We start from the raw sequence: 11,148 nt of genomic DNA, 5'->3' as shown, positions 1-11,148 counted from the left end.
CCAAATTAGCCACGCAAAGGAGCTACTTCTATGCTAGACAAGCAAGAAGGCAACTAGAGAGTTACTAAAGCTAAACTAGTCACAATAGCAACTACACAAGCACAATGTATGAAATGTAAATATAGGCTTGAGTTGCGTGGAATGCAAACCACCGAGAAGATGATGAAGACAATGTTGACATGGTGATTTTCTCCCGAGGTTCACTTGGTTGCCACCAAGCTACGTCCCTGTTGTGTTGACTGCTCACTTGGTGGTTCAACGATTAATTAGCATCACCCGCCAAGCCCGCACGTCGGGGACCGCAAGAACCTACCCCAAAAGTGAGGGTAGCTCAATGACACGCTCGACTAGAGTTGCTCTTCGCGATCCCCCAGGGTGAGCACAATCCCTCTCACAAATCCTCCTCTGGAGCACCGTACAGTCTTCTCGAGTGCTTCAATGGAGTCACAAGCCACCAAGCCATCTAGGAGGTGGCAATCTCCAAGAGTAACGAGCACCACCGGCTTACAACACGATTACCTAGTGCCATGCAACCTTATGATGCAATCGCACTAGAATCGCTCACTCACTCGATCAGATGATCACTATCAAGCACAAGTGAGTTAGAGGGCTCCCAAGCATACCTGCACAAGCCACCAAGGCTCAAGGGTGCTCAGCCCCAGCCAAAGGCCGGCCAACACTTATATTTATAGCCCCACGGGCTAAACTAGCCGTTATCGCTTCACTGGGCATTTTGCGCACTGACCGGACGTGTCCAGTGTGGCTACCGGACGCGTCTGGTGGCTGTGTTCGGTCACAAATCGACCTCCACGTATCCCTTTCAAACAAATTTAGCCATTGGCGCCCAATGGCTAGCCCTGACACGTGTTGATACTAGAGGAACAGACGCACAGGTCCATGACTGGATGCTTCCACACGGAGTCTGATCGCCTACGCGCCACCTTGCTCAGCACTGAGACCGGACGCCCCCTTGGGCGACCCTACATTGAGCCAGCCAGAGTACGATCGATTCCAGTAAGGGTCCAGAGATAGGAAACAACGATCGGACGCGTCCGGTACACTCGACCGGATGCGCCCCTGCGTCCGATCCTCTCTGGATCAATTTCCCCGTGCCACATCACCATGACCTGACACATGAACAGTGATTGCTCCGCGTCCGATCACCTCCTCGAACCAGAGTCTGGTCACGCGCCTCAGCTGATCACTCGTGGCCAGAATACCAGACACGTTCGGTATAGATATCGGACGCGTCCGGTCACTGCCGATAGCCCGAGCCAAGGTAAATACCGGACGCGTCTAGTCCCAATGTCGGATGCGTCCGGTCACCCCATGACCAGCGCTTTCAACTATTTTTTACCAACTTCTCCTTTGCAAATGTGCCAACACCACCAAGTGTACACCATCATGCGCAAGTGTGTTAGCATTTCACAAACATTTTTCCAAAGGAGTTAGCCACTCAACTTGCCATGCCACTCGATCCTAGCAATGATGCAAAGTTAGATCACTCGAGTGGCACTAGATGACCGATATACAAACAAGTTTGCCCCTCTTGATAGTACGGCCATCTATCCTAAATCCGGTCATAAACTTTAATACACACCAATGACCGGTGAAATGAAATGCCCTATATGTTATACCTTTGCCTTGCACATTCTATTTCATCTCCTCCGATGTTGATGCAACACATGCACCAACCATATCACAAATGACATGATCCATTTCATATCATCACGTGACCTTGTTGGTTCATCGATCTTGACCTTACTTGCTTTTCACCGTTGCCTTAGTCCATCGGCGCCAAGTCTTGCTCAAGCTTCACTGCCACACGTTCCATCGCTCCAAAGCCTCCAACTTGCCCTTCACACTTGCAATCGACCCATCAAGCCAAGTCTTGTCTTGATCTTCTCCACCTTAGTCACATGACTCCATGTCATGTCTTATATGCAATGAGCTCCTTCATCATATGTGTGAGCATTGCAACATATCCAAGCCATTTCCACCTCCATGGCATGTGCTGCTAACATAAGTGTTCCTGTGGACTAATCACATCTGTATCTCACTAAAACATATATTAGTCAACCTAAGGTTATCACTCAATTTTCAAAACCAAACAAGGACCTTTCAGCTGAGCTGGCAATTCTCGAGATTCACGAAGTCACCACATGCGCCTCGCTGTCAACGGGGACGTCGCCTACCACTGAAAGCATAGCGTCGTTAAATCCTGAAATAAATCCAGAAAAACACAAGCACATGTGCAAAGTCGCAGATTTGAACCTGGGTGGGCAGATTCCACCACGAAAGCCTAACCAACTGATCTCTACGGGGTAAGAGAAGATTGACTGTGTATGGTAAGAAAACATACGTGCTAGCTAGTACACGTCCTAAGGTAGCTACTAGCTAGGACGACCTGCAGGTTACACAGTTCCCTACTAACTCGTATGCACCCCACCAATGCATAATGCTTCTATGGCCGATACTCACCGCTAGCTAGCCTCCAAAAGGAAGAACATGTATCTTTCATGAACAATAAAAGGTATTACAAACATATTTATGAAAACACTATACTATATAGTACTCCTACCTTCTTTTCCTTGTGCAAGCAAGGGTGGTATTTATGATGCTGTCAACTTTGACCATTGGTGCCATTTTTCCTACATAGAAAGATGGGTAAGACTGGCGCACACACTTGATCAATTTTTTGTATGTATATAAAACAATGTTATAAATAGTGGGCTATGGTATTTAGTGATGTTCTCCTCTAAAAGCTATAGCAGAGACTATTTAATTTAGCGTTTTTATAGAAAACATGAAAAATTCTTAACTTATTATGTATTAAAACATTTAACTAAGAACAATTTAATAAACACAAATACTCAAATATATGTACCGTCTCTAGGCATGTCCCACGTCAATTACTTAACATTCACTAAATCAGACAATACTCATGGCTACAACCAATATTCATATTCATTTAACACTAACATTCAACAGTTTAATAATTATTCAATGGTTTATTAAGTAAAGAGCACGATGGATATGCATAGCTTATACTCTTTTAGAGTAATGAATGAATAATTGCCATGGTCACGATTAGCGGTGTTTAAATATTTCACGGCTAAGCCAAATAGCAATATTTAGTGCAGCTAAAGCACCATTAGCAGCAATGGCATAGCGGTAGATCCTTGTAAAAGTTATAGCCGTGCTATAGCAGGCTATTTACATCAATGATATAAAATGAGGCACCTGTAATTGACTTTATCAATCTTCTAGAAGTGTTTATAAGATTAAGATGTGTGTAGTTGCGTTCATATAAAGAACATTCACGTATATATCGTGTGTGACAGAATAATGACATAGGTTAAAAATGTGTCTAAGTAGTATAGAAATGTATAATACTAATGGCCTGCCCTACACTATGCACAAGAACACAATGGCCCCGTTCGCTGGTCTGAACTTTGACTGAAACTGGCTGAAAAACACTGTTCCGGCTGAATTGTTGTGAGAGAAAAACACTGTTCCGGCTGAAAAAATAAGCCGAACAAGCCAAATTTAAGACAAGCGAACAGGGCCAATAAGCAGTTTAGGCATTTAATTTGGCACACTTCATGCATGTCTGCTATGGGGCAGGTGTGAACTAACACAGCTGAGTAGTGAGGTTAGTGTACAGCAGGGTGACCGTTGAGGATCTGGCGAGATTAGTCGCGTAACATACAATCTCACGAGCTGCCTCTCTGAGGTCAGCTAGGCTGAAAAAGATCACCCAAAAGTCCTGACCCAAACATACCAGCTTTTACACACACACAAGCAAAAGCTATACGCTAGAAGCCAGAGCTTTCAACAGTATTTTTCTCTCACAACAAATCAGCTTCAGCCGTCTTATCAGCCAGCTTTAATACCAGCCGAACATGCCTAACATCTAGCTGGTCTGGTCCTTATAGGTCTAATATCCATCCAACTGTTTCATTATTCACACACATGCACGTTGCAATCTCCTTCTCCTACAACTAAAAAGAACAAAGCGTGGACACTTTTTGGTACGACATTTGTTTTGGGTCTACCTCTCCCCATTAGGATCCACGCCTCCTCCGGATATTTCTGATTTCCTCTCCTTTTCTGTTTCTCACGATCAGCTGCAGGCACCACCATGCAAAATCGGCACCACGCAAGATCAGCGCCCCTCACAAATCAGCCGCATGCCCGCATGCAAAATCAACTGCTCCGAAACCGTGGACACCCTTTTCATCTTTTCTTTTCTTTTCTTTTCTTTAAGAACCTCTCCACCCCCATCTGTCGTCATTCCTCATTTGCCGCCCGAGCTCAACACCGATAATTGCTTCACCTCCCACTTCCAGCCTTGATAAGGGGCCACCTGCAGCAGACAACCATTCACCAAGGGCCTGTGAGTGACTGCTGCCCTGATCATCCCATGTCGATGATACGGCCAGCCACTGGCGGCGACCTCCGTCTATCCAATACACGGTGATTTCTCTCGGCGGCAGGAGGTGACGAGTACCACGCATCACCATGACCGCCTGACCCTCCTCAGATCCCTTGTCCAGTGGACTGCATCACTGTTCCATAGCCAATCGTTGGTCCTCCCACGATTGGCCTAAGGTATACCGTGATCTTCAATCTTGTTTTAACTATATACCGAAAGTTCATATACTGCTTAATTTAATTAATTGTTCTTTTCTGCCTCTTTGTCTCCGTGAGGATCAACGCCAGCCATGTGATTTCTAATATATTAAGGTCCCAGATTTGCAGGCTCTGTGGTTCTAGTTCATCACTGCTCGCTCAGGCCTCACGCCATCTCCAACGCAAGCCTCGCCGTCCATGAACCTGCCGTCGACAACGGTGCATCAGCAGCTAGCACAAGTCGTTCAGGGCTGGTCACGACAGCATTGGCCAAGGCTACCTGCAGTCCAGGTCTATCTCCTTACCATTCCTTTCTCTGTGAAAAAACCTGATACTATATACATGGCATGATTGCAGTTTTTAAATAATTGAATATGGTTTTAATTAATTAAGGTACATATCCATGTTTGATATCCCTCAACTAAATTATTTAGTTCGATAATTAGTTAACTGTTCATACTAATTTGGGACCAAACCGTTCTTATTTATTTTGGGGCTGTCTGCTTTACACCGAAGCAAAGCTGCCTGGTGTGAGCACTGAAATGATATATAGCTATATAAAAATACATCATAATTAGGGTTTGATTAAATCAGTTAAAGAATTATCGCTATTTTTGTTTGGTTATTCAATTGAACGGAACAAATCTAAATGATTTCATTATTAGTGCTTAGAAAACTAAACTGAGAGTATATAATACTTTTTAAAAACAAAGTAGAACAAAGACAATACAATTTTATATAGCTATATATCATTTCAGTTCTGAATTAATGACATCCATGGTTCATATACCTTAATTATTTTAAAAAATTAATATGTACGTTTTTTAGGTCTCGATGGATAGGTCATTATAGATTGATTGAGGTACAAGAATATTTTTTTCTATTTTTTTGGCAATCACAATGTGCTAAATAGTTTGTGCCTTGTTTTATATTAAGCTAGAACTCATCATGCTCTTTCATGAATCATGATTGCATCAATCTGGTGTTCTGCTTGCTTCCATGTGTTCTGATATTCTTGGTTTAGAATCTACATTTCTGCTTGCATTTGTAGGTGCCTGCAATTTGTTATCAGTAGGGTAGAGACAGTTGAAACAGTACCAACGGCAATGATTTGGAGCTCCGGTGAGAATAAGGTAACAACAGACATTGTCAATGTTCACTAAATTTCATGTCCAAATTGTCAGGAAAAGAAGGCAGCTAAGTCGTGAAGTTTTCAGTCAAATAATTTAATAGACTACTAAAATGCTAACACGTTCTGATGTATCTCCCCAATCACCATAAGTGCTGCAATTGTTTAGTAATTATGCCTATTACAATAGGTCAGTAGCCATCACAATTTGATGTTGTTAGTATGTTGGTGTTGTCAATATCTCAGAATTTTTATAAATATAAATTAGTCCTATACTCCTTTCTCGTGAGACTGCAAGCCATGCTGATATTATTTCCTTTAAGATAGAATGACTGAACTGCACAACTGTCCAACTATATTTTAAAACTTCTCTTATATAAATAATGACACATGCTTTTGTTCTTTACTGGTACTCGTAGGAACTAAAAAAATCAAACCACTGCCTGCCCATGTCATTCACACAAGCATGATTGCAGGGCTTCAGCCAAGCAATGTCTGAAATCAGAGTCTGCCTGACCAGGTAATTTCTTAACCATTCACGGTCCAGCAATTGGATTCAGAAGTAGAGAGGATTCAGTTAGATGCGAATTGCTTTCACCGTGTTCCGTTTCTCCCGCTTCCTACTTGGTCATCTCCCCGATCTTGACGTCGGCATCAGGGATGATGGTCGCACACATGACTCGCACTACTGTTTCTCAATCAATATATTTGTTTTGATGAATTACAGAATTAGTCAGCCATCATAATATCACAAACTTGTATGTAGTTCTGGATAGTAGTAAACTTAGAGTTTTGCAGGGAACCTGAATCAACATAGTTGTAGAACACTAGGTTGCTGTTATATGCTTTCTGACAACTATTTAACTGTCATCATCAAGTTGTTCACTGTAGGATTCCGACTTAAAAAACAATCTAGCCCTCAATCCATATATATAGTGCCATTGTACAGTCCATTGATCTACTTGCCTAATAGTGCTCGATTACATCTCCCATTTGACTAAATATTGCCTGTCATGTGCTTTAATTTTCACGCCCTGCTATTTTCTTCAGCTTCCTCTTCATGTATGGTCATTGTGCTTTGAGCCCAAATATGGTTAAAGTGATTGCCTGTTTACCATCTCAAAGGCCCTCATTTGATTTTGCCCCAACCTGTGTGGTCGACCCTGGGCTGGTTGACTCCACTCACCCACACTGTCACCATGGGATTTTGGCATGTCCACTATGTGAACTCAACAGATGATCATTAATATGGTCCCTTTGTGCTATTGTATATTTTCTGTGCATTCAAATATGAACTACTCTGAATTTGTATATGCCTTTGACAACCAGTAGCTGCAGCCACAAATATGAACTACTCTAAATTTGTATATGCCTTTGATGTTCAGGTTAGGCAACTCCTGCTATTGGTCTCTCAAGATTTCCTTCTAAAAAATCAAGCACATACAACCATTTGTAGGTACACATCATAATTCTGTTCAATGACAAGCTTTTTGCTGTCTATCAAACTTAGAGGTGAGGAAATTGAAGGAATCAAGATACACAGATAACTTTTGTCCTGTTGATCGCCACTTGGGTACAACTGACACAAGTGACGATAGTTTACTAAACTGAGGACCCAACCCTAACTTAAGATAATTGGTTATTTGTATTCGGATCTGATCTAATTACATTTATGTACATGTATTATGCTTGCTAACTTCGACCACTTTGAGAGATTAAATTCTGATTGAAACTAGGGATTAATTTTGTGTTCAGTTTCATCATAATGGAACCTATGCAAAATAATGAAGGTCATACACCATTTGCAGACTTGACAAACACCATCAATGGAGGTAATTGTTTATACACATGTCCATAGACGCTTTCACTTGTATTATTTGTGGTGATTAAGTAAATATCTATCAACTTATTTTCAAACAGCGGGCCAGACAACATCAAATTCACAAGCACAAGTTGATGAATGTGCGCAGCGTAAAAGGGAAAGATAAAAAGCACGACATGCAGCAATGACTCAAGAAGAAAGGGATGAAAAAAAACATAGAGAAAAGTATCTTCTGAGAAAGGCAGAAACAACACTAGCTGCTGGGTCGAGAGGTCCACCACATTCTAATTTTCTGTTTCTAAATTCAGTATTACCATTTTTAGTTTATTTAATGTATAGTGATGTATATGTTGTAAATGTATATACATTGAGCTAAAAGTTTTGTGCAAATTAGGAAAAAATCAGATGGACTAAACTTTACAAATTAAGAAAAGTTTTTTTTGTTGTGTATGAATGATACCACCTACTTGCATCAGTCATTAGTTTGCTTATTTGTTGTGTAATTATGGTGTACCAGTTAGAGTTGAATCAACCACAGAAAACACTGATGGCTATGAAGATAGCGACTGGCTACATCGAAACAACTCATACGAACTCATGCAGATTGATAAAGATAACACATGTACCATTTTGATTTCTTTTGTTCCTAATACTAATTATTTTTTGTTGTGTTTGTATGATGCCGAGGCCAAGGTTAATATCATGTTATTATATATATGTAGATGACTGCTCTGATAGATATATAGATCAAAGTGGCATAATTGACTTGACTGATGCATCACCTGATCTAAACCCAAATACATTGTTTTTTTCATTAATGTTATCTATTTGAGAAGAAAAAATGTAGCGGGCAACCCAAATGTCATTCATGACAATGTAATAAGGAATTAATATTCTTGCAATATGTGCCCTTCTATAATTTATTTGAGACCGTACTTTTTTATCAATATATAGGTGCTGCAAATGCATCTAATTCCACCAATAATATTGTCACGTGTCCAAAAGAGCATAAGAGCAAACTAGATAGAGCACGACGGACTACACTGTCTCCTAAATAAAAGGCGCTAATAAACAAGAGGCGGCGTGACTTGTATGCGGCAAAAAATGCAGCAAGAAAACTACAAATGACTCCACAAGAGAAGGAGAAGCGAAAAGGGATGAAGAAAAACTATAATAGGATGGTGAATGAACACCAAGCAAACAATTTCCATCCAGACTCATTAGCCATGGAGAGCCCTCACTTTAACCCTCAGCTTATTTTCCCTTCTTCACCTCAATCTCCTGAAACGCCTTCACATGATATGAAATACCTAAATTGAGGGGCACAACTGTTGACATCGCGTCGTCTGTAGTTCAAAATCCAGAAGTCCAAAGCCCTAAAATGGCTATGGCACAGACCATACATAGGCATCGAGTGACCATTGGAGAGAGAAATGCCCTTCTATCCCGTCACAATCGGGCTTTTGAAGCAAACATTGGAAGAAGGGCTAGAGGGTGTGCGGATAGAAAGTGCAATGATTCGAACGACCTGACTCAACCGAGTGTGGTTTACAATGGTAATTAGCCATGATCAGTATATATTGTCAGTACTTTCACCTTCGCTCTTCTATTCCAAAAACTCATACCTTTTGTTACTACAGGTGGTGTCACCTAGGAAACTCTAGTTCCACGACCTAATAATTGCACAGGTACATAGACACAACCGTCTGTAGTTGATGGTACCTCTTCAATGCCTCCAAACGGTGCACAAGCTCATACCCTTGACTCTATGGTTGAGGATGGTATTTTCTTTATTAAATTTATCCTTTTTTGTTTTTTGGTATGCCATTATGTTTCTCTCATCATATATGTGGCTATGTTGCACAGACTATGATGAGGATGTCATATTTGAGGAGGACGAGGAAGAGGATGAGGCGTACTTTTTTGTCGGACAAGGTACATCGTGTAATAGTCAAAACATTCTTTCACAAACTTTCTTTCAACGTGTAACACATCAATATTTTGTCAGAAGATGATGAGGAGGGAACCGACATCGAGCACAATCTCGACATGGATGAGGAAGAGAATAGTGAGCCTGATGTCCTAGATCCATAAGGTAGGTTTTACGCTAATGTCTTGTTAGAGTCGCACATGCTACCATCGGTGCCGAACTACGAGCACTGCAACGCAAAGAAATTCGAGGGTGAACCGCCCGAATTCTGTTGTCGGGGTGGAAAGATTCATCTTTCAACTCCTGAGGCACCACCAGAGCTCAAGAGGTTGTGGTCAAGCTCGGACGCGAATGCTAGGCACTTTCGTGCAAACATCAGATATTTCAACGACCACTTCTCTTTCACTTCTCTGTACTGCCACCTAGATCGTGTGACCACTAACATGCGAATCTATGGTGTCTACACATTCTGTGCCCATGGCCAGATTTACCATAACATACGATCATTTGGTAAAGAGGATGGTGTCAAAAAGAGACACCTCGAGCTTTATTTTTATGACAATGATCCGTCCCTCGAGCATCGGATGAGCAAGTGTCGTGAGCAATGCACCCAAAAAGATAGAGAAGTTATAGAGCAATTGGTTAGTATCTTTAATGGGAATCCCTACTCTCAGCAACTAAGGAGTATGGGACACATTGAAAACCTCGAGGATTACCGAGTCGAGTTGAACCTTGACCAACGGCTTGACCAGAGAACATATAACGTGCCATTGACATTAGAGGTGTCCACCGTCTGGGTTGAGGGGAGTGAGCATCATGGCCAATTCGAGCATAGTGTTCTCCTGCAAGCGAAGGATCAGTCTATACACGGCATCCGCTCATATAATGCATGCTACGACCCACTGTCATACCTGGTGTTCTTTCTAATGGGTGAGCTCGGGTGGCACAACTGCATTCCAAAAGTGGGTGTGACTATGGCTCAAGTTGATCAAGCTCGAGCAATCCGCAAAAAGCGTGCTAAGAATGGTGATGATGATGATGGAGGTAACTTGAACTCTTTTCAAAATGCAATATAAACTCTTTTCTGTTAACTCATGATACTAATTCGAACAATGTATCCTTGTAGAACCTGTTGCAAATACATGTGTCTCCGTGAGCGACTACAACTGCTACAAGTTCTAGATGTGGCCAGGGATATTTAATCCAATACTCCATGGCCGGCGTCTTTTCCAGCAATTCATCGTCAGCACCTACATCAAGATTGAGAGCTCATGTTTAGACTACATGAGGAATGATCAAGATACTTTGAGGGCTGACCTATACCAAGGCCTGGTGAACAGCATGCATTCGGGTGAAGGATCTACTAAGAATGTCAGAAGGCGTACTGTCCTGTCTTCTTCATTCATCGAAGGACCCCATGATATGAGGCGCCGGTACATGGATGAAATGGGTCTGGTGTGAAATTATGGTAAACCTGATATCTTCCTCACAATGACATGCAACCCTAACTGGGATGAGATCAAGAATGAACTTTATCCATGCCAGACACCACATGACCGCCTAGATCTCGTCACATGAGTCTTCAGAGCAAAGTTAGAGGCGATGAGAAAAATGTTGATGGAGAAAGACATA

The 11,148-nt window shown here is 41.8% G+C and overlaps 1 pseudogene; it reads left to right on the top strand.

Annotated features, from left to right (window-relative positions):
• Window positions 1-7,200: 7,200 nt before the first annotated feature.
• LOC136486309 (uncharacterized) lies at window positions 7,201-10,718 on the top strand (annotated as a pseudogene).
• The last annotated feature ends 430 nt before the right edge of the window (window positions 10,719-11,148 follow it).

Source organism: Miscanthus floridulus, chromosome 1 (assembly GCF_019320115.1).
Source record: "Miscanthus floridulus cultivar M001 chromosome 1, ASM1932011v1, whole genome shotgun sequence".
In the NCBI taxonomy this organism is placed as follows: Eukaryota; Viridiplantae; Streptophyta; class Magnoliopsida; order Poales; family Poaceae; genus Miscanthus; species Miscanthus floridulus.
This window is presented reverse-complemented; position numbering and strand designations above follow the sequence as displayed.